Here is a 7,395-nt window from a genome sequence, read left to right as displayed (position 1 = left end):
GAGTGGCTTTCCTTTGTTTCCATGAACGTCAGATTTCCTTCCGTCCGAGGCTTATCATTAGCCATCTGATAGTAATATAATTTGCTTTTTTCGCTACAATCTTGAGTCTCCAGAATTTTCTATCATTTGCCTTACTATTGTATTAAACGCCTTCACTTCGATAAGCAACAATTCACAGCACTAAGAAACATGTATGAAATCTTTATAAGCACGTACAAAAAGGAAATGGGGTGAAAAGAATGGATTTTGCAGTTTCTATTCCATGTAATCTTTGGAGGTGGCTGCTGAACAACAACAAACGTCTCAGAGTGCTTAGTGACTGAAGAAAGATGTGCTAAATAACAGGGAAGGGGTTAAGAAAGAGTTTGGTGTCCTATCTCGATTTGTTATAGCAGGAGTGGAGGTTATTGGCGCTTTCAAGGATGCTTTCATGATTGTAATGAGTGTGATAATGGTTCTGTTAAAAAAAAATCTCTATAGCATTTGAATATAGTCCTAATGAGAGAGCAAAGCGTTTCAGCGTACAGGGGCTCAGATTTTATTGTCACTCTCTTAAGAAAATTATCAGTCGTCCTACGCATGTCTCTGCTCTCCCTACTATGTAATATTCCATGGCACATTTTAACTCAGTTATTCAACGTTAGTCTCTATGTTTGATGCTCAAAATCCATGCAGCTCAATTAATATTATTATGTCATTCTTTTTGTCTCTGCTTAAAATTATTCACCAGAAGCATAAAAAGACTGTATGTCTTGGGACTGTATGATCAAAAGTTTCGGCGTCTTATTTCGATCACACTTGACAGGCGCCAGTGAAAGTTACAGGGGTTTTCAAACATGTCCTCGTGGTTATAGGGATAGTTCATTGAAGTTTCTGCACTAGTCATGGAAAAAAATCTGAGAACAAGACTAATAATCACTGTGGTCTTTGGAAATAGTTCTCAAAAACAACCAGAAGCGTTTCAAAATACGATCATTAGTGACATACGAGTACTTAGCTTATTAATTTGGTGTTTGAAACTCATGTAATTCAGTTCATTCTGTTCTTCGTCTAAATGCCTGGCTTGCTGTGCGACGCTCGTGTCACAAGGATGTCACGTCGTATACTTACACGTGATCCTAACTAGTTCCAGTCACGAAGGAATAATTAATATATAGTTCAGTATGCTTATGTGCGTTCATCTCATTCATATTTTTTCTTTTTATTGGCGGACGAAGGGAGATGAAAGGAAACGAAGCTTAAATGTTCTTTTTCAGAATTATGAAAATCGAGAGAAAGAGAAAATTAATAAATATATCGAGGCGAAATTTCTGTTTTCTTTTCTTTTTTCTTTTTGTTTTTTGTTCTTATTTTTTAGTTAACCTGTGATTTTTTTCCTACATTTTATACTGTTTACGTTTTTCTCAGTTTTACCATGAATTGCGCTCTCATTGTGTTCCTTTATATTTATTATGTACTCTCTCTCTCTCTCTCTCTCTCTCTCTCTCTCTCTCTCTCTCTCTCTCTCTCTCTCTCTCTCTCTCTCTCTCTCTCTCTCTCTGTTACTGCGCAATTTCTCTTTTTTCTTCATAACTTTTATTTACAGTTTCATGTTTGCATCTAATTTACTACCTCTACTTTTTACGCATGTTTACTAAAGACCTCCATGATTTACACTCCAAACCTGTTCTGCATTTTCGTTGCCATTTATTTTGCTTCCTTTCCAAACTTTACAGGTACGACTCTACGGGACTGAGACACCACGACCCACCAGCCTCGCCGCTAACTAAACCTGAGGAAGGGAAGGTAAGAAGGGTAAGGCTGAAGAGCTAACGTGAAAGGGATGGTTAAGAGAAAGGAAGAAAGAAGGGCAGAAGAGACGTGTAAGTAGATGATGGAAGAGGAAAAGACAGAATATGAAGAAATATTGGAGAGATGAAGGAATGGTGACTAAGAAACGAGGCTATATAATGAGGAAGGGAAGGTAAGGGTAAGGATGGAGAAGAAAAGTGAGAGGGATTATGAACAGTAGGAAAGAAAGGACAGAAGAGACGTATAAATGGATGATGGAATGGAAGATGAAATAAAAAAAAGAGGGAAAATAGGAGAGATGAAGGAATGAGGGGTAAGGAAAAGAGGAAGGGAGAAAAGAAACATGAGGCATGAATGATCAAAGGAAGATAAAGAGAAAAGAAAGATAGAAAGGTGGGAGTGATAAGGAATAGGAATCGAAGAATAAGTTATGATGAAAAGTGTGACATAACAAGAGTTGAAATTTTAAACAAGAAAAAGGTCTTTGAGTTGTTCTGTTGATATGTGCTGCCTCACATGAAATATACGATGAACATTTAACTACAATATAAAAGAAAATAAAGGTGTGATCCACATTACAACATGTATATATTTCATCTAATTTATCTGCTTGTTTATTTATTTATGTATTTACTGGGTTGGCTGGTTAGTTAGTTAATTAGTTACCTTCTTAACCCTTTCACTGCTGTATGCAACACTTCACGGCTCTAAAAGTAATACATGGAATCTTTATAAGCATCTACAAGAAAGAATTGGGCGAAAAATTATAGGTTTTGTAATTTCTAGCTAGTACAGTGTTTGGAGATGGCTGTAGAAGAAGAAAGAATTTTCAGAGTGGTTATTAATTAAGGAAGTGGCAGATTGCAGTGAAAAGGTTAATTACTTGGTAAAATAATTAATCAGTTGGTTATATATGTATTCATTTATTTATTTTGTAGGAGAGGGAAAAGGTTTAAATAAGTACAAGAACATAGGAACATAAGGGAAGCCACAACAAGCTGATGAGTCTACATAATGCCTATGGCCCTATGGTGAAGACGGAGGAGGAGAAGGCTATGTAAATATCATCACTTTCTTATTATCATCCCATCATCTTCGGGGCCGTTCCACATCTGCTCTGAAAGAAAAGAATAATTCCCAATCATAGTACAATTAGCATAGGTAATGTTTAATGCAGCTAAATATTTATGAATTGTGTTGCGTTTACATATAGAAATTCAGTCTTTTATTATTATTTTTTTTAATATATATATATTTATTATTTTTACATATTATTTTGGGTATTCATCTTTTTTTTTACTTATATTTTATCCATCTATCTTTTATCTTTATTACTTTCCTACCTATTTTTTTTAATTCATTTCATATATTTATCTCTTCATTTATTTATTTATTCTGTTCTATATTATTTCATTTTTCATTTGTGTTTTTGCTATTTTTTACATATTTACCTTTTTTCATTGACGGGGGATTGAAAGAAGACGTGGGAGTGTCCCAAGGTAACTGTTGTTTTTCATCATTCAAGTGGTTGTGGTCTGTAAAACTTATGCAAGGCCGTGTTTCAGTGCCATCCTGTGTTTTCCTTTTGGGGGGACAAGTTAGTGGTGTGTGTGTGTGTGTGTGTGTGTGTGTGTGTGTGTGTGTGTGTGTGTGTGTGTGTGTGTGTGTGTGTGTGTGTGTGTGTGTGTGTGCTTTCTGTCTGTCTGTCTGTCTGTCTGTCTGTCTACCTGCTTGTTTTTATGTCTATATGTTTCACCTCATTTGTTTACTTGTTTACTTATTTACCTATAGAGTTGGTTAGTTTGTTAGTCATTTAGTTACCTTTTTAATTAGTTATTTAATTAGTTGTTTTCTTAATTATTGGGTTAGGTAGTATGTGTGAGTGTATCTGTGTGTGTGTGTGTGTGTGTGTGTGTGTGTGTGTGTGTGTGTGTGTGTGAGAGAGAGAGAGAGAGAGAGAGAGAGAGAGAGAGAGAGAGAGAGAGAGAGAGAGAGTGTGTGTTTGTGTGTGTGTCAGGCTGCCTCTTACAGTCTTACAGTCAGTCCACACACGTTTGAGACAAATTCAAGAAACTTTGCTTGCACTTAACACTGACGGGACAGGAAGGAGAAAGACGAGCTGGAATACAAAACACAGGAAACTAGTTCATAGGCTCAAGACTGAAAGAAAAGGACAATAATGGAACCAGAGAAACAGTTTGGGCTGAAGAAGGAAAGAGAACGAGGATTTGAAGAATGTTCGAAAATAAGAAAAAAATAATAATAATTATAAGAAAGAATAAGGTTCAAGAAGGAAAGATGATTATGTAGTAGGCAACAAGACGGTGGCTGGAAAGGAAAAAGAAGGAAATAGAGGAAAAACGAGTGTTATTTAATAGTCAGTGAAGTTTTGAGAAGATAACACAAAGGATGCGAGTAAAGCTCTGGAAAGGATAGGTCGATTAATTGAATATATGAACTTGATAAAATTAATGGAGATATATGTACTATGTTGTACAGGGCAAGTTTGGACCGAATAAAAAAAAAATGGAGGAATGTAAATGGAATACAGTAATATAAAGGATACCAGAGAACGTTGAGCAAAATAGGAAACAGAAAAATGCAGTTGCAATGAACAAACTTAAGAGGAGATTGGTTAAAACAGAAAATGGAATTGAGATAATATAGCAGCTGATTAAACTCAATGGATGGTAAAGGTGGAGGGGAAGAAAGAGAACAGGGCAAGGTTGAGGGACGCGTGCAAGAAGACTTCATAACATAATCCCACTTGCACTGAAATATAAATGTCTTTAAAAGCTTGTAAGTTGCTCGCCTGTGCGTCTGCGGTGTCCCTGCTTATAAAGAAAATGAATAAGTAAACAAATAAATAATGATAACACTAAGAAGAAGAAAAAGAAAAGGAGATGAAGAAGAAAAGGAGAAAAAAAAAAGAAAACGAAGAAGAAAAGAAGAAGAAAATTGAAATCTTGGACTTACTCTCAAACATTTCTCCATCTTACTTACACTATCTCCAACAAGCCGTAATGGAAGTTTCTAGAACTTTCAAAGAGTATTTCAGTATTTCTACCAAAGATTCAGTAAGAACTCTGCATATTCTATGGAAGAAAAAAAGAGACCCATGAGAACACGAGCATCATTTACGTGGCCTTTGAAAAACTATCCTTTTGAGAACCCTCTGCATTTAAGAGTGCCACCCGTGGTCTTTATCAGTGTTAATGGAATACCTTTGATGTTCCTTAATCCTTTTGGTATCTTTGGTAAAATTAGGAGCACTGTGAAATTGCTTGCATTGACAGAGAGAAAAAAAAAAAAGGAGAGGAAGGTCATTTTGACTAGACCATTTTAAGGGCGTATAACACAGAAACAATCGCTTTTAAGAGGATACAGTACAAATATAATTGTCTAAAAGATGAACGATTACAGGAAAAAATGTCTAGCAGTGAAAGGCTTAACTTGAATCCTTAAGGTTATTCCTCACCTGCCATCCATGCGCCCACACCTGGCGTGCTTGTCGTACCTGTTAAGTGAGGCAGGTGGACACTGTTTGAGTTGCGCCTCTACGACAAGAAAGTCGTACGTTGCTGGTGAAGATTGATATTCCGCACTAGAACTTCTTTCCCCAACTTTTCGTAATTTATGTTTACCTGCTGTATTGTTACTTGGATTTGTATGTTTTCTAGTAAATTTATTTCTTGAAATCTAATTAGTTTTATGTAAGAGTAATTTATTTTATATTGTAGGTGATTTGTGTTTCTAATAACATTAAATTCTTTACTTTTCTGTACGATTTTCTCACTCATGAACTCACTCGTAGTCTTGCTGAAGTATTGTACCTTATTTACGTTAACGATCATTAAGAAAATTCGGGATTTCTGTACCGTATTTCATTTATGAATTGACGCTTAAACCAAATGATAATTACGCCCATAAACGCACAGTCTGTCCCTCATGAACTGGCGAATGAACTCGCTTCACAACAAACATACGTCACCTCACTTAACCACACACACACACACACACACACACACACACACACACACACACACACACACACACACACACACACACACACACACACACACACACACACACACACACACACACACACACACCTGCGTGCGTGCATCATCCCACTTTACACACCTAATCCATTTCCTTAAACGGGCCACTTCACCGCAACAAACTACTCCACCTCGTGAAATGCTGATGAGACGACTTGCAGGAGAAAAAGGAGGAGGACACGTAGGCCATTTTTCCACCGTTCTCGCATGACTAAGTAAGATCCATTGCGTTGATTTACTTTTATGCCCAGCCGTCCTTCGCTACCAAGCTTTCATGATTCGTAAGTGAAGTGACCGCGAGCCATTGTCAACCTTCTTGTCTGCTGAGGAGAAAGACCATCTGCAGAAAACGGAGTCGATGGAGAAGGAGGAGGAGGATGGCGAAGACGAAGACGAAGAGGAAAGGATCAAAGGGAAGATCAAGACAGCGTGGTCGAGATGGTGCGGTCATGTGGTGAAAAGAACGAAACCACTCAAGATACAGCATAGTGAAAGACGCTTGGCAGAACTGAGGCGAAGGGAATGAATGGTACGCAGAGGAGAGGCGAGGTACAAAGTGGGGGAGACTGACTGTGGTGGCTGTGCTGGTTCAATGGAGAAGCCTGCCTGCCACCCTGCCTGCCACATGACTACTGAGGGACTGGGGTTTATTAATGACTAGGAGTGCGACTTGGGAGGGAAAAGAAGGGGAAGGAAATGATACAGAGAGGAAAGAAGCGAAGAAAGGTGGTGTAGATAAGGAGAACCTGCAAACAAAATAAAATGAAGATGATGTAAATGAAAAGATAAAAACGACTTTGGAGGGGAAACAAGGGGAAGGGAATGATACATAGGGAAAGGAGTAAGGCAAAAGAAAATAATAAGGAAAGGTGGTGTAGATAGAAAGAACCTGCAAGCAAAAGTTGATGACGATATAAATGAAAAGATAGAAAATGACTTTGGAGGCGAAAGGGAAAGAAAATGTTTACAGAAGGGGAAGGAGAAATAATAGGGAAAGGAGTGTGAGATAAAAGAAAAGAGATGGTGTGTATAGGAGGAAATTAGAGGGAAGAAAGTTGGGAGACAAGAGAAAGTGAAAATGATATAAGTGAAAAGAGACGAAAGGAGAAGGAAATCATACAGAGAAAGAAAGAAAAGAGGAAAGAAATACGAAGAAAAATTCAATTAAAAACTTGCGTAGATAGGAAGAAATTGGAGAGAAAGAAGTTGAGAGACAAAAAGAAAATGAGGATTATGTAAATGCAAACAAAAAGGGAAACAAAAGTAGATTTCGAAAAAAGGAAAATGCCACATGATAAATAAAATAAGAAAAGGAAAAGTAGAAGCAAAGGTAAAGAAAGAAAAGGTTATAGAAGGAATAAAGCATGAAAATAAGGTGAAGCATAGATGAAAAATAAAGAGGAAGAATAAGAGTAGGAGACGAACGAAAAGAAAGAAAATGACACATAGGAAAAAAGAAGAGTAAGAATAAGAGGTAGGAGGCGAAAGAAGAGGAAGAAAATGGCATGAAAAGAAAGAAACAGACTAGTAATTTGAGGACAAT

The sequence above is a fragment of the Scylla paramamosain genome, chromosome 1 (assembly GCF_035594125.1).
Source record: "Scylla paramamosain isolate STU-SP2022 chromosome 1, ASM3559412v1, whole genome shotgun sequence".
Classification (NCBI taxonomy): Eukaryota; Metazoa; Arthropoda; class Malacostraca; order Decapoda; family Portunidae; genus Scylla; species Scylla paramamosain.
Note: the sequence above shows the minus strand (reverse complement) of the source record.